Source organism: Lepidochelys kempii, chromosome 2 (assembly GCF_965140285.1).
Source record: "Lepidochelys kempii isolate rLepKem1 chromosome 2, rLepKem1.hap1, whole genome shotgun sequence".
NCBI lineage: Eukaryota > Metazoa > Chordata > Testudines > Cheloniidae > Lepidochelys > Lepidochelys kempii.
This window is the reverse complement of record NC_136381.1, coordinates 242,293,652-242,320,313: the sequence shown is the minus strand read 5'-3', so window position 1 is coordinate 242,320,313 and position 26,662 is coordinate 242,293,652.

Genomic DNA, 26,662 nt, shown 5'->3' with positions numbered 1-26,662 from the left:
CCAGTGCACGTTTGCATCTGTAGGTGCTGATAAGGTAGACAAAGATACCTGACTAACATTATTATAGTACTTTTTTCCCCCCTAAGTAGTTTGAAATGATTATCGCCTGCAGACTATAGTCATATGCTAAAAGCTGGCATACCTTCATTCTGCAATACTGCCCTCATCACTTTGAAGCGATGGTGGCTGCAGAGATTACCAGGCAGTGGGAAATCTTTCTGTCATTGAGCGAAAGGGGAAGGGAGAAAGGCAGCTTTTCAAGACAAACACTAACACGGGTAATATTATTTCTGAACCAAAGGCTGGGGCTCCCTGTTCAGATTTCAGAGTAGACAATTAATCTCTCTTGGTTGGAGAGCAGTACTAAACATAACCATTCCACTAAATTGCTGGATGTAATGATGGTTACAGAAAAAAGAAGCAGGCAATAAAACTGGAGCATAACCCCCCTTTCCCCTGATTCTGACCTTGTTGTGTGAAATGTTGGCCTCTGTAATAGGGTGTGATTGTGCCTGGTGTTTACATGGGTACAAAGTCTGGGGGAGGGCACAGGAGACTCCCTCTCAATGCATAGTCTGTGGCAGTCAGGCACAGTTACAGTCTTTGCATTAAGAGGAACTTAGGGGACCGCTCCCACTCTATTCCTCCAGGGGCGCACAGTCACCCAAGAGGAGTGGAAAGTTAAGTGGAGGGGGGGGGCAGGTTTACCATTCGGTCTCCCTCATGCAGAATGAGACTTGTGTGCCAGGGGTGAGAGTGTGCTGTGGTTAGGGAAGGGGAGTAATGGTGAGTGTGCTCCCTAAGTACCCCGGGGAACTCTGGGAGGCAAGGGGATACCTCCCTGTGCTCCCCCAGAAGCAGTGTTACTCTGCACCACCTCAACACAAGACTGTACCTTCAAGGCACAACTGAGCCAATAGAAAACATGGTCAGTTTGACTCCCCATTGAGAAGTCAAAGAGCAGCTTTTCCAGGGGCAGGAGCCGTCGATACACTTGAGTGATGATGAGCCTGAAAATGATTTTGTTGTCCTTAACCTTTACAAAAACGCAACTAAAGAAACAATTGACTGATTAATACTTGTTCTCACTTTTAAATTGCTGAGGGACATTCACAGAACTAAGCCCATGTTTTCCTGGGTACTTTTGCACTGTAACAAAACGAACAAGGAGTTTTGGGGCAGGATGCTTAGCTGATGTAAATGATATAGCTCAACTGGCTTCAAAGGAGCTAAGCTCATTTACATCAGCTGAGGATCAGGCCCAGCAGACCTATAAATACAAGTTGGCATGTCAAAGCAGGCCTGCCATTTGAGGACCTCAGGTGTGGCTAAAGTTTCCTCATGCCTTTGTGTTTTTGTAATGGAAACAAGCCCCCTGAAACACATTCAATTATAATGTAGGTAGTTTACAGCATTCTTTCACAGCCTTCTCTTCCCCAGGCTCAGTTATAATAATACAGAACTTGGATCAAAAGGCATGTAATAAGCACATCAAAAAAAGAAGCATATTCTCTCTGAACCACAGAGCTTATATTCTTTAATTTTTGGTCCCTTTGTCCATGTTTTTTTCTTTCAGTTCTCTTTTCCTCTCTCATGAGTGAGGCAGCAGAAAGATACATGATAGATAGAGTGTGGAAAGGGAGTCCAGGATGCTCCTACATTCCAACCCACCATCTGACCATGGGCAAATCATTTATGCCAAAATTTTCAAATGTAGGTGCCTAAGAATCCATGTTAAATATAAATAAGGATGAATATTTGGATAATCTGGGGCAGCCAAATTTATATATTTTGTCCTGAATCCCTCTGCCTTGGTTGCTATAAGATGCTAACATTTTAAGAGTAACTCTTACCTCACCAGGGTGCCGTAAAGATTAGTCTTACGTTTTGTTCAGCCAATCACTAAGACAAACAAGTTTGGTTACAATTTGCAGGAGATAATGCTGCCCATGTCTTGTTTACGTCACCTGAAAGTGAGAACAGGCATTCGCATGGCACGTTTGTAGCCAGCATCACAAGGATTTACATGCCAGATATGCTAAACATTCATATGCCCCTACATGCTTCCATGCTGATGATGTTCGTTAGTTAAATTTGTGACTGAACTTTTTGGGGGAGAATTGTATGTCTCCTGTTCTGTTTTACCTGCATTCTGCCATACATTTCATGTTATAGCAGTCTTGGATGATGACCCAGAACATGTTTGTTTTAAGCACACCTTCATAGCAGATTTGATAAAACGCAAAGAAGGTACCAATGTGAGATTTATAAAAATAGCTATAGCACTCAACCCAAGATTTAAGAATCTGAAGTGCTGTCTAAAATCTGAGAAGGATGAGGTGTGGAGCATGCTTTCAGATGTCTTAAAAGAGCAACACTACAGAACCCGAACCACCAAAAAAGAAAATCAACCTTCTGCTGGTAGCATCTGACTCAGTTGATGAAAATAAACATGTTGGTCCGCAGTGCTTTGGATCGTTATCAAGCAGAACCTGTCTTCAGCATGGACAAGTCTTCTGGAATGATGGTTGAAGAATGAAAGGACATATGAATCTTTAGCGCATCTGGCACATAAATATCTTGCGATGCTGGCTACAACAGTGCCATGCGAATGTCTGTTCTGACTTTCAGGTGACATTGTAAACAAGATGTGGGCAGCATTATCTCCTGCAAATTGTAACCAAACTTGTTTGTCTAAGCAATTGGCTGAAGTAGGACTGAGTGGACTTGTAGGTCCTAAAGTTTTACACTGTTTTATTTTTGAATGCAGTTATTTTTTTGTCCATAATTCTACATTTGTTCAACTTTCATGATAAAGAGATTGCACTACAGCACTTGTATTAGATGAATTGAAATTTACTATTTATTTTGTTTTTTACAGTGTACATATTTGTAATAAAAATAAATATAAAGTGAGCACTGTACACTTTATATTCTGTGTTGTAATTGAAATCAATATATTTTAAAATGTAGAAAACATCCAAAAATATTCAAATAAATGGTATTTTTTATTGTTTAACAGTGCAATTAATCATGATTAATTTTTTTAATTGCTTGATAGTCTAATTCCAATATATCTTTTTTGAGATGGGGCGATTGCATCTGCAAGTAGTATTCAAGATGTGGGCATACCATGGATTTATATAGAGGAAATATGATATTTTCTGTCTTATTATCTATCCATTTCATAATGATTCCCAACATTTTGTTCGCTTTTTTGACTGCCACTGCATATTGAGTGGATGTTTTTGGAGAGCTATCCACAATGACTCCAAAATCTCTTTCTTGAGTAGTATTAGTTAATTTTGACCCCATCATTTTATATGTATAGTTGGAATTATGTTTTCCAATGTGCATTACTTTGCGTTTATCAACACTGAATTTCATCTGCCATTTTGTTGCCCAGTCACCCAGTTTTGTGAGATCCCTTTGTAGCTCTTTGCAGTCTGCTTTGGACTTAACTATCTTGAGTAGTTTGATATCATCTGCAAATTTTGCCACTTCACTATTTATTCCTTTTTCCAGATCATTTATGACTATGTTGAATAGTACTGGTCCCAGTATAGACCCCTGATGGGACACCACTATTTACCTCTCTCCATTCTGAGAACTGATAATTTATTCCTTCCCTTTGTTTCCTATCTTTTAACCAGTTACTGTTCCATGAGACCACCTTCTCTCTTATCTCAAGACAGCTTACTTTGCTTAAGAGCCTTTGGTGAGGGACCTTGTCAAAGGTTTTCTGAAAATCTAAGTGCACTAAATCTACTGTATCCCTCCTTGTCCACATGCTTGTTGACCCCCTCAAAGAATTCTAATAGATGGGTGAGGTAAGATTTCCCTTTACAAAAACCAGGTAGATTCTTCCCCCAACAAATTATGTTCATCTAAGTATCTGACAATTCTGTTCTTTATTATAGTTTCAATCAGTTGGCCCAGTACTGAAGTCAGGCTCACTGGCCTGTAATTGCCAGGATCACCTCTGGAGCCATTTTTAAAAATTGGCGTGACAATAGCTATCCTCCAGTCATCTGGTACAGAAGCTGATTTAAATGATAGGTTACAAACCATGGTTAGTAGTTCTGCAGTTTCACATTTGAGTTCCTTCAGAACTCTTGGGTGAATACTGTGACGGGGCAAGGCCAGATGGCTATAAAAAAGTAGTGGGAGATAGATATATTAGCTCCAGGCTAAACAAATCCCTGGTACCTGGATAATTTAAATGACAGCTGCTCCAGGTCAATTAAGACACCTGAGGCCAATTAAGAACTTTCCAGAAGGCAGGGAGAATGCTAGGTTGATTGGGACACCTGAAGCCAGTCAGGGACTGGCTGAAACTAATTAAAAGCCTCCCAGCCAGTCAGGTGGGTGCGGATGTCAGGAACTGTGGGAGGAAGTTGTGTTGGTGGAGAGATTGAGCAGTACACACCATATCAGGCACAAGGAAGGAGGCCCTGAGGTAAGGGTGAAGTGGAGCTTGAGGAAGTGGGGGTTGCTGTGGAGAAGCCCAGGGAATTGTACGTATCATGTTTCTGAAAGGTCAGCTACCATAGCTGATACTATTAGGGTCCCTGGGCTGGAGCCTGGAGTAGAGGGCAGGCCTGGGCTCCACCCTTTACCCCTCCCCGATGAATCACTGAGAGGGAGACAACAGAGACTGTGCAAGGGAGAATAGCTTCTCTGCACCTCCCTCTCTGGCTTATGATGAAAATGGCTCAGTAGACTCTAGAGAGAGAAGGGTTACGTGGAGGGTCACAGTGAGCCTCTGAGGCTAGTAAAATCCACCAGGAAACGTGGGACCCACGGAGACCAGGAGAGAGCTTTGTCACAATACCATCTGGTCCTGGTGACTTATTACTTATCAATTTGTTCCAAAACCTCCTCTAATGCCACCTCAATCTGGGACAGTTCCTCAGATTTATCACCTAAAAGGTATGGCTCAGGTTTGGGAATCTCCCTCATATCCTCAGCCATGAAGACTGATACAAAGAATTCATTTAGTTTCTCTGCAATGGCCTTACTGTCTGTAGGAAAGTTGAAGACTCACCGGTGTGGTGCCTCCCGCTAGTCGTCTGGGAATTAGCTCTTTTTTATCATTGGAGTGCCCTCTGCTAGCCAGTGGCTTGCCTACCGTAGGCCCTGTGTCCCTCCTGGACCCCGGTGTCCCTTTACCCAAGGGGTTCTGCCCCACAGCAGTCCCCATGTTCTAGGTCTCCCCTCCCAGGGGAACCCCCAACCCTCCAAGCCCACTGTGCCTCAGTGGCTACTGCCAGTCATCATCTAGCCCCCTTTCCCTGGTGCAGACTGCAGTCTATAATGGCCATTCATCATTGGCAAGGGGGTAGGATCTGCTGCCTTTGCCTATCCCTGGTTTGCCCCTTTTGGCCTTAGACAAGGCCTGCAGCCTGGGGTTTTACCAGGCTCAAGCTCTCCAGCTCCGTTTGCCCTTCCCCAGCATTGCTCTGCTTCAGGTACCTTCTCCCAGGCAGCTAGCCCTTCCCACTCCTGGGCTAGAGTGAGACTCCTCTGTCTCCTGTCCCCACAGCCCTTTTATCCAGTCCAGCTGTGGCCTGATGAAGCAAGCCACACCTGGGGCCAACTACCTCGCTAGCCTCCCTCAGCTGCTCTTAATCCCATTTACCTTGGAGTGGGGGAGCCGCCCCACTACACTGTCCTTGAGTGCTCCTTTAGCATCCTGATCAACCAGTGGCCCCACTGGCTGTTTAGCAGGCTTCCTACTGCTGATGAACTTAACATTTTTTTATTACTTTTTGAGTCTTTGGCTAGCTGTTCTTCAAATTCTTTTTTTGGCCTTCCTAATTATATTTTTACACTTAAACTCAGACGCCTTAACATCTGATACTAGACTGGGGGAAAAGAGCCTCCCCAGTCTAGTACCTTAGTCCTGAATACATCCTATCTTTCCTTTCACCTGTGTATGCTTCCTTGTAACTATGTATCACAACAGAGCCAGTACTTATTGTTAGTATTAGGGTAAGTCTACACTATGAAATTAGGCTGAATTTATAGAAGACAGTTTTTTAGAAATTGTTTTTATATAGTTGATTGTGTGTGTCCCCACACAAAATGCTCTGAGTGCATTAAGTGCATTAACTTGGCGGAGTGCTTCCACAGTACCGAGGCTAGCGTCAACTTCCGGAGTGTTGCACTGTGGGTAGCTATCCCACAGTTCCCACAGTCTCCGTCACCCATTGGAATTCTGGGTTGAGATACCAATGCCTGATGGGGCAAAAAACATTTTCGCGGGTGGTTCTGGGAACATGTCGTCAGGCCCTCCCTCTCTCCCTCCGTGAAAGCAATGGCAGACAATCGTTTTGCGCCTTTTTTCCTGAGTTACCTCTGCAGACCCCATACCATGGCAAGCATGGAGCCCGCTCAGCTCACTGTCACCGTATGTCTCCTGGGTGCTGGCAGACGTGGTACTGCATTGCTACACAGCAGCAGCAACCCATTGCCTTGTGGCAGCAAACGGTGCAATAGGCCTGAAAAACATCGTCATCATGTCCAAGGTGCTCCTGGCCTGGTCCTGATTTGCTTTTCTGGTGTTTATTGTTCTTCATACTTTCCCTTTGTCAGCAAGACTTTTTATGTTTTATTTCAAATCTTGTTTTTGTAACTTATTTCTTTCTCGGTTAATGGGTAAGCACCCTTAAAACTTGTCTCGTACATTAAAAATGAAGGATATATGTAGATATTAGGCCCAATTTATCTAGGACAAAACTGGCAAGTTTCAGCTTGATCAGTGTAATAATGAAAATGTGTTTTAATTATTGTTGTCCATCTCAAGAAAATAACACTTGAAAGATATGGGCCAGACACTGAGCTGGAGGAAGTCCTCATAGAACCACTGAAGTGGATAGAGATCCACTAGTTTTATGCCAGCGGAGGTTATGCTTTCTCCAACTGCATATAATATATTTTATAAAAATGAAGTCCCACTTGTTCTGAAGATTCTTGGCAATGCATAGCGACAACAGAGAGTATTGCTTTCATTTTCTGAATAAAATCTATGCAGCACACATTTATTATTAAACATACATTGTACCTGCAGTATAACAACACATAGGTGATTAATAGTGTACAGCAACTGGGGAGCTTGTTCATTTACATTCAGAACTAGAGCAGGGCAAAATGTGAGTGCCTAATTTATTAATAAGATCCATTAAAACAAATCTAACTGGCAACTCACTCATGGTGTGGCTTGGTTTTCAGGCATAATAAGGTGGATAAATTTGTATGCAGTGCGATATTGGCTCCCAGAGAGACAAACAAGTAACGGTTTCTGTGTTTTCCCGTCACAATCTGCCATTTTTTTTTGTATCAAAATGTATTGTGAATCCCCATTTTATTACCTGCTTGATGTACTTATGTTGACAAGTACTGGAAATAACCCTCTATTTCAGTAGCAATAATGTTAACCAGGGAGTGAAACTTCTGCATGAGTGCATAAACACCTATGCATTAGGCCATTCATAATAATAAAATGAAGGATATATGTCTTCACTATTTGGTTTTGACTCTGTTATAATGCTTTTAGATAGCATTGGGATTTCAGGGAAATCTACTTGCTCCACAAAATGGTTTCCATCTAGTTTGGGGTCAATTCACATTGCTGATTTTATATTATTTATTTTCTGACATGATTACAGTGAATGTCTGATAAACCATAAAGTTGATGATATGTTTATCTTCTCAGCATACACAATACCTGTTGGTATTTTAAAATATCCCTTCTCCTTCTGCAGCTTAGTTGGACAATCCAACTTGCTCTGTAGGCTTGAATATAAAAGCAAATAGGAGCATCGATTTCCCCATTTCATCACCTCTAGAGAACAATTCATAAAGCACGGAAGTTCTAACAAGTCAATCAATATTCGCTACTTAAATCAGACACACCTGTTGTTATTAAAAGTGTTGTTCTGAAGATGATAAATAAAAGAGAGGAACTGATCCAACCTCTGATTGGAGTTCAAGCTCAGATACTTGAGAAAATGGTGTTTAGCCATATTTAGAGCTTTTCCTGTTTGATTTGTGCCCAAGGAGAAATAAGGAAAAGACATCTCCTTAAAAGCATCATGTTATGAAATACTTCATTGGAACCCAGCTAAATAGTGCTGTTGACAAGTGTACTTTTTCCTCCGAATAGTTGTACAAATTAAAGCTGGTGTTAACGTTATAGGATAGCTCTACACTATCTTTTCTTGAAGAATAACTACAGAACTGGGAATGATCCACAATTTGAAGCTGATCAGTCTGTTTATCAGCTACTGGAAATGCTGTTATCTCATTCAGTCCACTTTCATTTCAGGAGCCAGATACTTAATGATATCTGAAGCAGCATAGAAAGTCTTTCGCCACAATCACTTGATCACCATTAAAATGAACTTTTTTGAGATTTCTTAAATTGGGTAGAGTTGTGTTTGAACAATGGAATAAGTGAAGTGGATTTGGTTGTGGTGATGTATTGGTTGGAGGAGAGAAGATGTGAATAGTGTAATCTTAGAATCCAGTGATATCTGAACAGGAGAGTCATAGAGTGTTGTCTTCCTGCTCTTTAGTAAATGATAAAACTAGTTAACTCATTTATAGAGCTTTGCAAAGTGACATCTAGTGTTTAGAGCTGTTCTGAAAATTACTACTATGAGAGATTTAGCAACCACCAAACATGTCAGCACTCAAACACCACTGGCAGGAAAGGGATGAGCCTCCTGTCCTGCTTAAGTTTTTTTTAACTGATGAAGTATGTTCAACTCTTACTCCCTTGCTTCATACCTGTTAGTTGGTCACAGATGCTCTCTCTGTACCATTTAAACTTATGGGACTTACAATAGGATGCCATTGAGATGACATCTAGTTACTGATTTGTATCAACTGCCTTACATGCTGATGTAATGGTGCATGACCTATCCACAAGAAATTCAAACTAGCATGATTGATTAGACAGTGTGTTAATCTTTCTATTAAAAGAAAAAACCCCCCTCTATTTCTTAACCTCAAGACTGACATTTAGATTTTCCCAGGCTGGGGAGCATCAGACCTGATATTGTATGTCACAGCCCAAGACAACCCTGCTATACCCACGTACATACACACAATTTACCCCCACATAATTCTGTAAATAGAATCAACAATTAATGAAATTTTGGAGTCTTCAGCTAAACTAAGGAGTAATAAGCAGGGTAATGTTAAGGCAGGTTTGCTGCAGTGTAATAATTGTCCTATATCTTAACATGCTTTATTATTGGAGGACATGACATGACCTTGTACAATATAAGGCTGACATCAGTTCTTGTAGCTGTGCACAGACAGAACCAATACATCATCATAACTAGTGGTAGCATGGTAAGGACTTTGGGTGAAGAAACATTTTTTTAAAAGTGATGAGATGAAACAAAGCCAAGGCCTAGCTCCCTTGGGAACTGGGTCTGCTGTTGGGCTAAGATTCCTGGAAGAAGAGAGAGCCCCACATGCCGTTTGAACATATCACTTCAGGACTGGTGCATACGTGTAAATAAAGGAGATTACACTTCTAATATGTCCATATATCTCCTCCACTGGGAAGCTGACCAGCAAGGCACAATCTCTGAGCTACTGCTTGAAACTGAAACTGGTGTCAGAAGAAAAGGCAATGTTGTTGTTGTTACTATGGGGTGGCTAGGAAATTAATCTAATCTCATAAGAAGCAAAGGCCTGTGAGCTCCAATGTATGGTAATTAAGTTTCCCTGAAGGTTCCCTAGCTGTCATGCTAAGCCTGATAGGATGCGTATAGGATAGTTGTCAAGTTTCTAGTATGGGAGTAACAATCCACATGAGACGTAGTATGGGAGTGACTGTACTAGTACTAGTGACGACTGTACTAGTAGCTGTGCTAAACCTCTGAGCGCGCCCAGCCATTTCCAGAAGACTGAGCAGAGTCAAACTGAGCTGAGTGTTCATTTCAAGCCATCTGGAGCCGGAGAGGGAAGGTTTCTCTATCCCACTGTGTCTCTGTATATGTCTGTATGAATGGGTTGAGACAATCTCACTCCCCTGTGGAAGACCTCAGAGATTTTTGTGAGGTGTCACTGGCCCACCCATGAAAATGAAATATACATTTTCTGAAGAACCTGGGGAAAGAACCTCAGGGGAGCAATAAGAGTAAGAGGCCTCCCTGAAGATACCAGGGATGCCCAGAAGGTGGATCCTGGGGCATGGTGTTGTGAAAGAGATCAGGTGGCTACGAGGGGAAAAGTACATGGAATTCCTATTTCATGAACTTCCACCCCTCTGTAGTGACCATCAAATCCTGATTCTGAGTGGGTTCAAGGTTTGCTATAAGCAGATCATGAACTGTACCTGTACTCTGGGAAGGGAGTGTGTGTGTGTGTGTGTATGTGTGTCTATGTCTAATTCAGTGTAAGAATTGGGTTTCTTCAGCTTCTAAATCACCCAACTGAATCCAGCATCATTTGGTGACTGTGAAGAAATTGTCATAGAATCAACCATCGGATGGCTGTACAGTGAGTGGCCTGCATGAAGCAAATTGGTGCACTCTGTCTAGTCCTAGTAGATATCTGTGCGCCTTTAGAAAACAAAACAAAAAAACAGAAAAGCGCACACCAAAACCCTAACCCATCAGAATGGTCTCACAGGGAAACTTTAACTCACAGAAAACTTGGTTCTTTAGCGCTGTACTGCTAGCCAAATGACTCATATTGCTTAGATGGACAAGCAGACTGCCTCCAGGGATAGAAGCTTGGCTGATCTGGCAACTAAAGGCAGGTAATGTGTCAGAGAAGGGAGACCTCAAGCAAATTTGATAAGATTTGGTTTAATTTTTTAGAAACCTTTGGTTAATCCCTAGCAGATGGAAAGTGAGATGTCACTGGTCTTTCCCCTCTCAGCCCCCCCTTCCTTTCCTCTCCTTTCCCTCCCTTCCCATTCCTTTATCTTTTTGTCTGTTCTTCCCTTATTTTTGAAAAAAAGTCATCATAATAGAAAAGAATTGTCTCACAGATGGGCATCTCAGTGAGCTCTGGAACTGGAAAAGTGAGTGAATTGCTCACCTTCTAAGGGGGCCCCCTCTAGTTCAGAATCTAAGTAGACATTTGGGTCAGTATGAAGGAGTTTTGACTAGCAGATCAGTCTCCACTACTGTGAATCTAGTACCTTTCAGTACCAATGTATTCGTGCTTAAAAAGGGCAGGAGGGAATAACAAAGGAGCAGGCAAGTATGAAAACTTATCTCCTTGCATATGTAGTGAGAACTTCACCTTTAAATGCCAATCCAAACTTCTTGAGCATTCCACTGGCAACAAATTCATGAGTACGAGCTATAGTTTGCCATAGCACATGCACACTATTTGGCTTATAATAGATCTTATAAGTTATGTACCATAATGGTTTGTTTTAAGGAAAGCCTTTTATGGGTAGCACCTTTAAAGGGACATGGTCAACTTGATATCTAGTCCAATCAGACTGTGTAGGTGTACGGTTCTGCCTACAGGGAGCCAATTGCAGGATCAAGGCCTCATTGACTGACTAAGTGGATAACAGTGAAAAAGACTTTTCACAATGGGTAAAACTTCCAAAAGTACCTAAGTGACTTAGGAATCTGAGGCCCACCGACTTTAAGTGAGATGTAGACCCCTAAGGGCCAGATATTTAGGTGCAGATAGGAACTTAGTAGGATTTTCAAAAGCATGTAAACAGGTTAGGCACCTACTGTCATTGGAATCTGCAAGTTAAGGTGCCTAAACACCTTTGAAAATGTGTCCCTAAATCAGTAGGACTTAAGCTTCTAAGTCAGGCACTTTTGAAAACTTTATTCAATGCACAAAGGAAAATCAGGGAGAAAAAAAACAGAACAATAAGAGGGAAATAAAACATTTTGTTTAATCTTTTTCAATTACAGTAAGTTAAGGTACTGATTGTAATAATAGTAGGTAAACAAATTCAGATAGAAGTGTGATTTTTTTTTTTAAATAGACTGTGTCCCTTTAAGGTAAGTGGTTTCAAATGGAACAACTGCCAATTCATGGTCAGTTTAAAGGCTAACAACCTTGACAATGTCCCTTTAATTAGCCTGTAAAAATGAGGTTGCTTTTGATAATATTACTCATTTGCAGACTATCTGCTATACAGTGAATATCAGCATTTTGTCATTGGGAAAATTTGTTAGTACTTACATCGTTGCTCCAAAATATAACCATAGAGAATGGGAAATAAAGGTCTATACTGTTTTCTCTTCACACGCTGGATTCGATTAATAGGGAATGGTGTTGAGAGCTATCCAGTTTTCAAATGAAACAGCACCACATCCGAGTGGAAAAATAGATGGGATTTTCAGGCTTGAATCATAGCTAATGACCTCATGCAAGGGAAAAAGATCCAATTGGCTAAAGAGGATAGAAGGTCATTTAGTTTATTTCAAAATCATGAGTTCCATGTTAATTGATGCTCATTAACCTGTAGTCTTAGCTGAGATGGCATAGGCAATATTGCACCTACCACAACCATGGCAAATTACATTAGGTCAAAAGAAATAAGAGTGGGGAGGATGGACAGTCAAAGCACTAGTGTCTGACATTAAAACAAACCTATGGGCCTTATCCTGCCTTCACAGAAATGAACAGCAAACTCCCAGTGACTAAACTGGGAACAAGCCTTAAGTCTCAGCATAGGAAAGTGGATCTCCCAGCAAGCTTCATCTTCCTGTAGAGAGAACAGAATACACACCTCACTGAAGCGAATGGGGTAGGGAGAAGAGCAAGTTCACATCTTTTCTGATGTTAAAGTTGGCCTGGAGACATTTTTATCACAGGTACCAGGTGCCTTGGCCCCCTTTAAGGCTTTATCTACACTATGCACCTTTTAGTAAAAAGAACAGGAGTACTTGTGGCACTTGTTCTTTTTGTGGATACAGACTAACACGGCTGCTACTCTGGCACCTTTTAGTGACATCGCTGTGCTGCTACAGCCCTGCTGCGAAAAGGCGTGCAGTATCGCCGCTGTTTGTTGGCAGGAGAGAGCTCTCCCACCGACAAAAAACTTCCAATGCCAATGAGCAGCAGTAGCTTTGTTGGCAGGAGAGCGCGCCTGCAGATCAAGCGCTGTTCACGCTGATGCTTTTCGTTGGCAAAACTTTTGTCATGCGGGGGAATGTTTTTTTTCATACCACCAAATGACAAAAGTTTTGTTGTTCACTTTCCAGTGTAGACAAAGCCACAGTCTTTCTCAAGTCCACCTTCTTTGGTGGTAGCCCAGATGTCCTGCACCTTGCAAGGATGGAACCTCATGGATTAGCTGCTCTCTGACTGGATCACTGGGCTGCAGCCCCCGGCTCACAATTGGGTTAAGGACACAGGCCCAACTTAGCTTTGACACCTGTATGAGTTTCCCTTTGGGAGCCTGTCACAGCACACATCTTCAAAACAAAGCAGTGTTTATTCATTCCTCAAAGGCACCAAGCATGTAAAGCGGAGGTAAAAACAATAGAAGGCTGGCATACAGGCATATTACTTACTCCTTTGTAAATTCCCGTGAGCCCAGCAAACTCCACCTCTGGCTGGGAGAGGCAGACTGCACCTGCTTCCAGCATCTGTGTGTCTCTGTGTGAATTCGCTGGCCTGTCAACTCACCCAACACTCCTCCCTCTTTTGGGAACTTTGAGATTTTTAGATCCTCTTTAATCCCAGACTCAGCCTTGGGAAGTGTACACCATTCTAGCCTAGCTGGAGCAAAGATGGATAGTTTCTTCCCTGCTGATGGCCCAGTCATTATCTTAATTGTTTTGAAGGTGTCACTGAGGTTGTCTTTTCTTAGCCAGTGTTTCATTACCTGGGTTTTTCCCCCATTTACAGCCTCCTTTGATTTAACTCCCCATCATAAGCAAACAAACAGAGGCATGCACCATATTAATAACAAATAATACAGAGATTCAATGTGATCACATCAATTTTCTACAAGACTGGTTTAAAGGTGATATACAAAAGAAAAGGAAATAATTGAGTGTGGGCCTCCTTCTTTTGACTCCTTCTTTTCCTCCCACTTGGGTTTAACATCTGAAATCCATTTTTTGTTTGCCCTGGAGCTTGTTGGCAGAATTGTGACGTAACAAGGAACAGTAGAGTGAATGCTGAGCATCTGAGAGACCGAAGAAGTTTTGTGTTTCCATCATGAAAATGATACTTGCAACAATGACACTCCCTTGGGCCTGTAAATCCCCCCAAAAGAGGAAATTAATAAAATCTCCCTACCCTAAGCGGAGTTTTGACCTAAAATAGGGAGTACTGCGAGAGACTCCCTGAAGTGTGCTACGGACTCGGCTATTGCTCCACATTCCGTGTGTAAGGTGCTCAGATACCATGGTGCTGGAAGGCAGATTAGACAAATAAATTTGTTTTTGTTAATACAGGGTTCCCATCTGCCACTCGTTTGGCATGGAATTCCATGTCCTCTCACACTATATCCTGAAACACTTGCCACCATTTTTTGGTCCATATTTCCTTTCTATTTCTATTCTCTCTTTCCATTTTTGTCCTCTGTTCTTTGCTGACTCTCTCCAATTTGGTAGTTTCAGTTCCCATTCACCCGCTCATCAAATGGCTACTTGCTGCTGGGATGCAGAGGGGAAGGAGGAAGGTGAGAGGCATCCATCCGTGCCACTACTCACTCCTGAACTGAGTGCCATTAGAGGACAGGAGCAGAGAAGGGACTTTGGGCTGGTGGGCTGCTGACTGAGCCTGCAGCCCTGTAGATGTGAGTCAATCCTGGAACCACTTACAATAGGAGCCACAAGGGGAGAAAATGCGTGGGCGCTAACAGAGGGGGAAAAAACCCCTTGAAAATAAAGTTATAAGCCATTGAAAAATAACTTTTGCACATACTCGTTGGTCAACTGCTAAAAATTAAGCAGAAATTAGTGAAACTCTGTCCTGTGTCTGCCATCATTAGCAAGGCCATCACAAGCGAAAATCGCACTTATAATTCCCTGGAAGTACAGCTCTCATTGGGAAACAATCGTGTAAGAGCCTGGCCCCTCCTTTCTCTGTGCCTGACCCACTAGGGATAGCTGCCTACCTTTAGTTAAGTGGTAGAGGTGTGAACTTTGGTGTTAAAGGTCATGGGTTCCAACTCTGCTGGTGAGCTGTGGCAGGCGTTGTTACTGTGGCAACAGTGGAACAATAGCGTAGATGGGACTGAGCTATTTTTACCCAGTATGTCATCTAGCCCTGCCCAGTATAATAGCTACAGAGGTGTGTGTGTGGGGGGGGAAGGGGTTCAGTAGCGTATAACTTTATTTTTTCTTCATCATTCAGGCTAGGAAGCACTTCTTCAGTGAGGATCAATGACATGCCAAGTTTGGAGTCCATTGGACTGCCATTTTTGCGTTATCAGTGAGCTGAAAAATGCCTTAAGCTGTCCGAAAGACGAAAATATGCAACTTACCATGGAAAAATGGGTTTTCCTGAGATTTCCTATTTTAACACTCCCTCTATCCCCCTGGGGTGAGCGGATACATGAAAATGTTGCAGCCACACAGGATCACTTTTCAGAAAGATATGAATGCGTGAAATCAATGTGTTTCAATGCAGGTGTGACTAAAACTTTTACTGTAGTTTTTGCTGCCATTAACATTATAAAATGTAACTGTGCACCGGTCTGGCTAAAACGTATAGCTGTATGTTATAAATAATGTTTTCATGGAGGAAAAAAGGTGCCTTAGGACTGCATCTGCGTAAAACTGGGATTTTAAATTGACCTAAATCTGACACCTTCCAACATTTTTACCAGTATATTTTTTTAAAAAATACTGATTTATCTTGCATTTTCCAAAACAAGCCACTGTGAAAGTACCAAGAAAATACTTTTGCTTTGTCCTTTATGAAGCCAACTAGAATTTTAAACTGGAACAAATCAATAAAAATAAAGATGAAAATACGGTCAACGTGTAAAGAGCTAGTGAAGAGAGTTAGCTGTGCATTCAGTTGACAAAAATGACACATTTATCCTGCTCTGCTGAGACAGGCTGGTAGGGTAGAAGATTCTCAGCATTTGTTCATTTAAAGATAAGGATAATTCCCTGCACACTGTACTACGAGCGGAATGCAAAGAGAATTCCTTCAAAGTCTGCTCAAGCCAGAAAACACACTTCTTCAGCAGTATAAGAATTCTTGCCCATCCTCTTGAAATTCCACAGGCAATTTAGCCAAGGCAGCTACTCCTAATTTCTGTTTAATGAATGATGTCTTATTCAACTCAGACTGATGTATAGGTCTTAAATATGGATCGAAACTTGCTATCTTGTGGATTCTCTGATGCACATGGTAAGAGTCAACACTGTGACTCATCTACATTGATTGAATTATGTTGTAGCGAAAACCTCATTTTGTTCATACAGATTTTCCTATCTAAATGAAACACAAAATAGCTCCTATCCTGATTTCTCTCTCTCCTTTTCTGGTTCACTTTCTCACACATATTTTAAATAGAAACTGGTTTACTGAGAACGAGATATTTTCTAAGGACTCAAACACTGACTGATGAGCTTACCTGCCTATCATTATTTCAGTTACAGAATTTGTATTCAAATACAGTTTCTAGGCATGTGCTCACAATATAAACATATCTATATTGATTCTTAGAATGATTGCAATAATTTTAAAGGGAAGAAAAATCATTCCTGGGATCTGAGAAAGCGAAGTAGAATATATTCTTTTTTGCCTGTAGGTCTGATGGCTTGGAAAGTCCTATTATTCTAAGAATTAAATTGGCTTAGTCTAATGCATACAGATGGCAATGCCTTGTGCTAGGTACAGCTGTCATTTTTGTCCTCACAGTAAAAAGGGGAAAAAGTGTTATCTGTCCACCTCCAAGAAACAGCAAATTTCACAACACAAAGGTGAGCTTGTGGGTCTGTTTTACATAATCTCACCTGCATGCAATGAGGCAACCTTTGATTCTTTTAAAAATATTTTAAACAGAAATTCTGTCCTCAAAGTTATTCTGGATGTGAAGTATACTGGAAATATAACCAGCTGGTATGTTGAAATATGGTTCCCCCCAAAGCTTTAGAGAAGCAGCATTTGGATCTTGAATAGCTGATGAGCCATTTGGTCAACCAACAGATTTACAAAGAAGCAGGATAGCATAAAAAACTTCTGTAAGCACGATTCTTTTATTCACAAGAATGTTTACAGAAAACAAAAGTCTCACAAATACTTAAGTGAGTCTGTACTCACTAGAAGGTTCTTGCTGGAAATATCTATGTGGCCTTCTTGTTAGTTTTCCTCCTCTTGTTTATAAAAGTTTGTCTTCCAGTTAGAGAGCAGAACCAATACCATATGGCTCAGGTGAAAAATTTCACACCATAAATGGCAAATACAGACTAGGCAAAAACATACTTGTACTGAATAGTTCATGAACCCTCAGAGAGTGCAATGTGATTGTATAATCAATCAATGTTAATCAAATAATTTCCTATGAAAAACATGTTAATGGAAATTAGGACTCTTTTTGTGAATAATTCACAAGCAGAAAGAAAAATAGGCTAAATGCAGTGAATAAATGATTTAATACTGATGTTTCGCCTGTCTCATCAGCATACGCCTCCTCACACATGAAAGAGCCACATAGACATGGGCCACAGAGAAACTCTTACTCCCCAAAACTTTGGGGACAAAAGTTGCAGGTTTGCTAATTTATCTTCAGTTGTGTTACACTCTGTCAAGTTTCCTCCCCCACTCTGAATGCTAGGGTACAGATGTGGGGACCTGCATGAAAACCTCCTAAGCTTATCTTTACCAGCTTAGGTCAAAACTTCCCCAAGGTACAAAATATTCCACCCTTTGTCCTTGGATTGGCCGCTACCACCACCAAACGAATATTGGTTACTGAGGAAGAGCTGTTTGGAAACGTCTTTCCCCCCCAAATACTTCCCAAAACCTTGTACCCCCCTTCCTGGACAAGGTTTGGTAAAAAGCCTCACCAATTTGCCTAGGTGACTACAGGCCCAGACCCTTGGATCTTAAGAACAATGAACAATCCTCCCAACACTTGCACCCCCCCTTTCCTGGGAAATGTTGGATAAAAAACCTCACCAATTTGCATAGGTGACCACAGACCCAAACCCTTGGATCTGAGAACAATGAAAAAGCATTCAGTTTTCTTACAAGAAGACTTTTAATAGAAATAGGAGTAAATAGAAGTAAAGAAATCCCCTCTGTAAAATCAGGATGGTAGATACCTTACAGAGTAATTAGATTCAAAACATAGAGAATCCCTCTAGGCAAAACCTTAAGTTACAAAAAAGATACACAGACAGAAATAGTTATTCTATTCAGCACAATTCTTTTCTCAGCCATTTAAAAGAAATCATAATCTAACACATACCTAGCTAGATTACTTACTAAAAGTTCTAAGACTCCATTCCTGGTCTGTTCCCGACAAAAGCAGCATATAGACAGACAGAGACCCTTTGTTTCTCTCCCTCCTCCCAACTTTTGAAAGTATCTTGTCTCCTCATTGGTCATTTTGGTCAGGTGCCAGTGAGGTTACCTTTAGCTTCTTAACCCTTTACAGGTGAGAGGAGCTTTCCCCTGGCCAGGAGGGATTTTAAAGTGGTTTACCCTTCCCTTTATATTTATGACACACTCATGTGAGAAAAATCTGTCTTACTGGTTCAAAACCACCTAACAGTAAACTGTGAAGATTTTGCTAAAAGTTAAATAATTGTGTGTATGGTAAGAGAAAAAAATAGCTATAGGATTTTCCTTTAAAAATGTTTTAAAATAAAAATTTCCTGCCTAAGATCATGAGAAGTCTGAGTGTGGGTTCATGGCTTTTCTCCTTGTGTGGGATATAGCAAGTACCATAATCAAGGAGAACAAACGTAGAGGGGTAGAATGGCGTGGTTCTGATGTCACTCGGTCTGGAAGAGAAACTAAGGAGTCTAAAGTCCACATTTCTCAGGATCATAAGACAAACACAATTATTTTCAAATGTATTAATACTTGTTGCTAGTTGCTAGTTAGTTAGTTTAAAACAACTTCTGTAATTTTTTTCCTGCTTTTGGAGATGTTTCAAAAGAGTTTTTGTTTTAAACAAACAAACCCCAAATTAAAAGAGAGAACCCCCTAAACCTTTATGGTCTGTTGACATGTTTGACTGATGGAAATTGGACATGCAGACAAAGTAAACTACTCTGGCTAAATGGTTTTGAATAGGATGATGGCCTGCTGTTACATAAATCCTCCCTGCTGTCAGATCCCTGGAGCATTCTTTGTTCTGGCTTTGGAGAGACTTCTTGTCAACTCACCAAGCAGAAAACTATGGCTGGTGCTGTCAGAACATCATACTAAGTGGACAAAATGACTATTCTCAACATAAAGGTTATAATTCTTTTTCAGAACTCCATCTGGTTCTGGCAGTGGGAGCAGACTCAAGAGTGGAGAGAACTTTTTTTCTGATGGCCTGAGTGCTTTTTCTGAGCTAAATTATAGCCCCTCCAACATTATTTTCCTTCTTTCCATAGAACCATCAGTGAGGGAAGAAATGGGAGGTATCTTTCCTCCTCTCTTTTACTGTATGAAGTGTAATTACCCATCCATCCCCCACCAATATTGCCTTAGTACCTGAAGCCAATGCTCTCTAGCACCACCTGAAGTAAATGAAAGAGTCAGCTGCTATCAGGAACAAAAAAGCCCTAAGAGTGAAATCCTGGCCCCATTGAAGACAATGGCAAAACTCCATTGACTTTATTGGGGCCAGGATTTCATTGTAAATGTAGCTAAACCTGGCTCTCCAAATGGTGAATATTTTAATGTTCTATATTTCATTCAAACATAAATACATATCCAGTAGGCAGAAAATTCAGAGCCCAGTCTATACTTTATGCCTGTCACTTGTGTTGATTCTGCCCCCTAAAGACATTGGTGCAGTATCCAAACTTTTAGAGAGTCAGTTTGGTTCAGTAGCTGGGGTGCAGGTCTGCAATTCTAACACGCTAGGTTCTAGTCTTAGCTGTGCAACTGACCTGCTGTGTGACCTTGGACAGGTCACTTCAATTCTCTATATTTCTATTTTCCCTCCTACCCTTTGTCTGTCAGCCTATTTGAAAAATTCAGATCCTGAATAGCCCCAAAGTTCAGGAGTGTTTGGATCTTGGCCCTTCTGTATAAGATTGCACATCCAGTAAGGTTTTGTAATTGCTATTTTCAGTGAATAAGTGGTTCCATTTCCTAAAGTTAATTTAATCCAGTTCAGTGAGTTTAAACCATGTTGTTGTCAACATTTGAGCAGATAAATTGTGATTCTGAGAACTCTGTGAAAACATGACCTAATCTTTCCCAGTGTTATAAATAATAATAATAATAATACAATTTAAGGTGGAAAAATGCCTGAAGTAGGTTAGAAAACACTCACATTAAAAGGCACTCTAACAATGTGGGAAAAGAAAACTACATGGGGATAAGTTTTCATTGTTAGTTTTGGTTAAATAGGCTAAAGACTGTTTACCACATGGCAGCAGGAGATACCATGTGGCTGAAATCTGAACATGGCTGCTGTTAGCAGATACTACTTGTTTTTCCCTTTTGTTTGTCATTTGGATTATATGTCTGTGCCTGACATTAAGGAATTCTAAAAACATTTGTTTGATGCCTGTGAAATAGAATTCTTAATATGGCACGGAGAACCTAGCCTAGTTAGCAGGTAATACATTTGAGTTTATTTTATGCATTTTTGCATGTTATTTTCTATGAGCAGAAGAGACAGCCTAGTAGAGGGTAGAATAAAGTATCCTTTTAATCCATCCAGTCTAAGGAAATGCTGAGTCCTGAACAACAGAGACCGAGGGTTGGATTAACTCCTGCTGCTTCAGAGAGGTTAAAATTACACATCCCTGGGCCAGCCACGGCTGCCAAAAGGGGTTTATCCTTTGATGGAGAGGAGAGGCTGCCATGTTTGCACCAACACTCTCACCTTAAATCGCAAACCCTAAGAGGTCAAAAATCATGTGTCAGGTGTGCCAGAATGCTGAGGCTGGCTTAAAAATTATAGAACTTTGTTTTGTCTTTCCATTGTGGTTTTTGAGCCTTTAGGCTCATATTTTCAAGCTTTTCTCAGAAACCACAAGGGCTAGAAATTTACCTTAAAAAAGAAAAAAAGAGTTGAGATTCTTACATAATTGCTTGACTCCAGAATCTGGGGCTAAAAACACCAGGTTTCATGAGACTTATGATAAAATTGTGATTGTTGGCAACACTGTCACCTAAGGAAAGCAGCTTCAATTTCTGCCTCTGAATAGATCAGCAAAGGCGCACTGAATCAGTGATCTCCTGGCTGCCTTTGTCACTTCTCTTCCCCAGGCAGCATTGTCCAATTTTGGGGCTGTGCTGGCTGGCTGCCGACCTCTTTCCCCAGCATGGAAATTGCCATTGTCTTGCATTAACACTGTCTCATCTATAGCAAACCTCTGCCATGGTCTTGGCTGGATTCCTATCAGTTGGTTCAGCCCCTGGAGTGAATGAGGCTACTGAATTCTTGTTACACACTCATCAGGACGAAAACACAAGCATTGCTGATGGTCCAGTACAACAACATAGAGCATAATGTTTTTCAGCTCCTGAACACCCAACAGGTATTTTTCATGTTCCAGAAAAGTCAGGTACCTAACCTAAAAGCTTTTCAATAATGGTGAGGAGGCAGGAGTATGGGCGTGCTTTAGTTCTGCTATGTCTCTGTAATCTATACAACCTTTTTGAATCTTGTGACTCTTTTGGTTTGATTCAGAGACTCACCCTCAATAAGTAAATCTAAGGTAATAATTTTTCTTCCCTTAATTTTTAGACAGACTTGTGGATATGCCACTGGCATAGGGATCCAGGAGACTTGGGTTTATTCCTTCCTTGCCACTGGCAGGCAAGTCACTTGACTTCTCTGTGCCTCTGTATTTTCTCCCACAGTTTGTCTGTCTTTTCCATTTAGGTTCTGAGCTCTTTGGGGAGGGACCACTTCTTACTATGTGCTTGTACAGTACCTAGCACATTGGGACCCTGCTTCAGTGGGGCTTTCTAGACACTGCTGTATCATACATCTAATGACAAAGAGACATGATCTAGGAGCTAAATTATAGAACTGGCAGACTCAAATCCTGGTACTGTTCCCTACTATGTCACAGACTAACTATGTGACCAAGAACAAATCACTTAACCTTTTTTACCTCACTGAGTATATCTGTAAAATGGAGATAGTAATCCCTACCAATGTCAGTGGCCTGTTGTGTGACCAACATGTTAACATTTGCAAAGCGCTCTGAGATCCCTGATTGGAAGGCCCCACGTAGGCCTACAAGAGAATTGTTGTTATTTAACCAGCTTTAAAAATCCTTATTCAAATTTGACTAAGTCTTTAATTAAGAGGGGTCTTGCTGGAATAAGAACTGAATAAAACTAACCAAAGACTTCAAATTTGGCCCACTATTACTATTCATATGGCAGAAGAAGCACTCTCTTGGATACGAGACTTGGGGTTTTTTCTGATGCGCTCTTCCTAGATACCTATATAATGTAAACCGTTCTGTAACCAATGTTACATTTGCTTTAAAGCCATCCTGAATGTTAAGCTGCTAGGGTCAGTAATTAAACTTGACCATGTCTGTGAGGTTCAGGCCAAAACATTTTAAGATCATCGACTCAGCTGCTTCTTTTCTTCACCTGACTGAAATCAGTCTAGGAGGCAAGAAAACAAAAACTGACTGCAGGACTTTTACATATATACACTTTTTAAAAATTAGAGCATCGGTTTATATACCCTACACTATTCTACAGCAAACTATTTGTAATATTTGTAGTACCACACAATCATCCATTATAGATGTGAAAAAAGTTTTGTAATATTGTATATTTTTATTGTAAATATTGTAAAGTTTTGTATATTTCCTCTCTCTGTTATCTATCTCATTACATTCCTGTTGACTGTTTACACATACAAAGAAAGGGACTTAGGTTTAGTGTACTTTCAGTTACCCATAAAAAAAAATCCAAATTCTCCCCATCTCCCAGCTTAACTGCGGCAACCTCCTATCTGGATTTCCTGACATCCACCTTGCTCCCCTGAAGTCCATTCAAAACACTGCTGAAAAAATCATCTTCCTGGCTTGTCCATTCCATCCCTGACACAGCCACGCCCACACTGGCTCCACTTGCTTCATCATCTCCACTGCAGTGAACCCAGGCTTCTACTCTAAGATATAAAACTCTACTTCTACTATACTCTACTCTACTATACTCTACTATACTCTACTTCTACTATAAGATATAAAAGCATGTAACAAGGGATATACTACAGTATATTGGGAAGGCTATGATATCTTATCAAGTCAAACCTGCCCCGTTGGCTTCACCAACCAGCCTCCATCAGCCATTTGTCCTCTTCTCCCACCATCACTTATTCTCATCTGCCACTCCTTTGTCTTTCAAATCTCTTCTCAATGTTCATGTCTACCATGTTGCTTACAGGAATTGCCAGCTAATTAACGGCTAGGTAGATGGACTTATATTTTTCATATTTCCTATAAATAAAATACTCTAAGAACTCTCTAGCTATACATATTCGGCCTACTTAAGTACAAGTCTGTATTGTTATTTCCCCCACCCTTCCTTCCAATTGTTTGTTACATTCCACTTGTAGCATTTTAGATTAATTAGATTGTAAGTTCTTTAGGGAAGGGATCATGTCTTCCTATATGTTTGTACAGGGTCAAGTGAAAAGGGGTCCTTGTCTTGACTGGGGTCTATAGTCACTACTGTAATATAAATAAATAATAACTCATCTTTTCATCACCTTAATGGCTGTGTGATCTGTGTGTACTTATGCAATTGCAGTAAATAGTTGCAGAACGCACTGCGATAACGTTAATAGGAGCCCAGTATGGGACTGTAAAATTAATAAGATAGATGGTAATCTCCTTTTTAGGCAAATCACATTTTGGAATACAGCACACCCTCTCAATTAGTCTGTTCTCAGGAGCCAGAGAATCTGTGTATTGTGGTGAAGTTCACATTAAAATTGAGTGCGTTTCCCGGGAAGATCAGTGTAGCTGATCGTCAAAGTACAATAACCTTATATGAAATGTAATCTTATAGCAGAGCGCATTATAGAGGCAATGCACTGTACTTTCATATGTGTGGTTTTTTAAAATGTTTCTGGGGGTATTTGTTCGTAAAGTGGAAGATATTTTAGGAGCTTTTGTTAAGAAAAACATAATAGGAAAGCCGAGCTGCGTCCTTCTGCAAGTTTGTGCTTTGCCAAAGCACTGATCGAATCATTAGCAAAGTGTATGACTGGAAGAGAGCATGAAGACCTGTTTCTTGCTCTCCATGGTAATTATCATTCTCATCACAAAGGTTAAGATTCAGACTTCCCTTCCCTAGTGCAACTGAGATCTGAATCACTTCATAATAAGCACTGTGCAGGCATCATAACTGCAGTTCTACTGGACTCTATCAGTGGAAAATGATTGAAAAAGGAAGTCCCTTGACAGAGGAAAATGTAGGGAATGTGAATCTTTGCTGATGGTAAAATGCTGCTGTCTTGTCTGCAGAATCTATTAGTTTTCTAGCATAAAGCAGGTTTCTGTATTTACCTGTTTTTTCATTTGTGTGAAAATGAATGCTTTCCCCTCCCCCACCCAATTATGATGTGATCCTAATGAAGTGGCTGTGTACATGAAATCGGAACACCTTTATAGGACTTTGAAGACAGTTTTAAGTTAATTAGTAAAACCTGCTATTATACAAAGAATGGGCCCAATCCAGCTGTTTTTAATTTAGGCAAAATTCCAATTCATTTCATGGGCTCAATAGGAGTTTAACTGACTAAGGACTGTCAGATAGGGCACATTATTTGCAGTGATCAGATAGTGCAGGGGGTTAAATTGAGGGGGCAATTTTGGAGACCAAGGTTCAAATCTGATTTAGGTCAGCATAAGTGAAATTAGTTTGGTAGTCTCAAACCAGACGTCAGTGGTCATTAACATACACCATGATACCACAGTGTAAAATGGCAAAAGTGGTGATTTCTGCTTAAGACTAGAGTAGGGAAGATGTAGCAGGTCACAGATCAGACTTGAAGAGATGAGAGCTGGTCAAAAACAATATTTTATTTTCAGAAAATGTTGCCAAATTTTGAAAAAAATTGAAGTTTCCAATATAAAAAAGAAACACTTAAAATGTGGAGGAAAAAAATCATGACTTTTTTTCATCCCAGCTTTAGATATGGCCTAATTCATTTGTACTTTTAGTGGAATGATCTTGGACCACTGAAATTCATGAGAGATTTGCTGGAGAGTGCAATGGGAGGGAAAAGACCTGTTATGCAAAACAGAACATGAAGTCCCAGAGGATTCAGGGGAGGGTTCAGAAAGGTGGGCAAAAGCAGCAGCTCAGCTATGCCAAACTGGAAAACCATCATGGGCCAAATTTTAAGAGGCCTCCACCCAGATTTGAATTTGCGGGCCCAAAAATGTAGAGGCTGTTGGTGGAAATGTGTTCCCTTGTGTACACCCCACTATCGTTTGCATACTTCCCATACCTCCTCTTATGAAAAAGAACATTTTATATAAGTCTCACGCAAAGTAAATGACCACTACAGAGGTGAGTTAAAGTTTGCATTTGAGATGTTGCACAGCAAGTCATGAGCTAAGGCTGTAAAACATTTACCTGTTATGATTTTTTTCATTAGTTGATTGGTACCCAATACTGTGCCAAATTCAGGGAGTATTTCCATTCATTTCAAATGAGATCCACCTACTTACCAAAAGTGATTATGACTCATAATGTAACAGTGCCTCTCAGCTCATAAATTTCACTATATGAAAAAGTCCAGGAGCTCTGATGTATGTCACATCTTCATAGAGGGTATCTTAGTTTAGCTCTTTCCAAGTTTAGGAAACAGATAAACAAAAGAACTGTGGGTTATACACAGAAGAGTGTCTGCTGACTTCAATTATCAAAAGCCCTCCTTTAGTTCAAATGGAAAGGCATTTTCCTGGAACATTTCCTGCCTCTTTGAGTTTTGTCTGAAAGTTAATTTATCAGCTGGCATACATACTTAGGCACATGGAACCCAAACCTGCTTTCATTGAAGTAAATGGGAGTTTTGCCATTGGCTTCAATGAGAGCAGGTGCATACCCTTAATGAGGTGTGTAATGGTATCAGTGTACACACAGAAAACCTGGACTCAGTCAGCATTAGAAGCATTAAAGGAGAAGAACCATTTATAAGAATCCCAGAGCATGTGAATGGTGCATCATGGTGACATTTAAGCCTTGACAAGGACAGTGAAAAGATCAAGTTGAAGAACAGAATTAGACATGAAGATACTGTCACATTGAAACTACTCACCTGCCGCTTGGAGAAGTTTATAAAAACCTTGAATAGAAAGGAAAAGGGCATCATGATAAATGAGAGCACCTAAGACACATCAGATCAGCAGATAACATAGTCATCTTTGCTGAAATCCCTAAAGACCTTGAAGCACTGATGAGAGAATTAAACATGAAGAATATGGCATGAGCAATTAGGATAAGGGAGGGTGGAATTGCCCTCAGTAAGACTAGATTCCCAAACCTTCACCCCATATTGACATCACGCTTGACC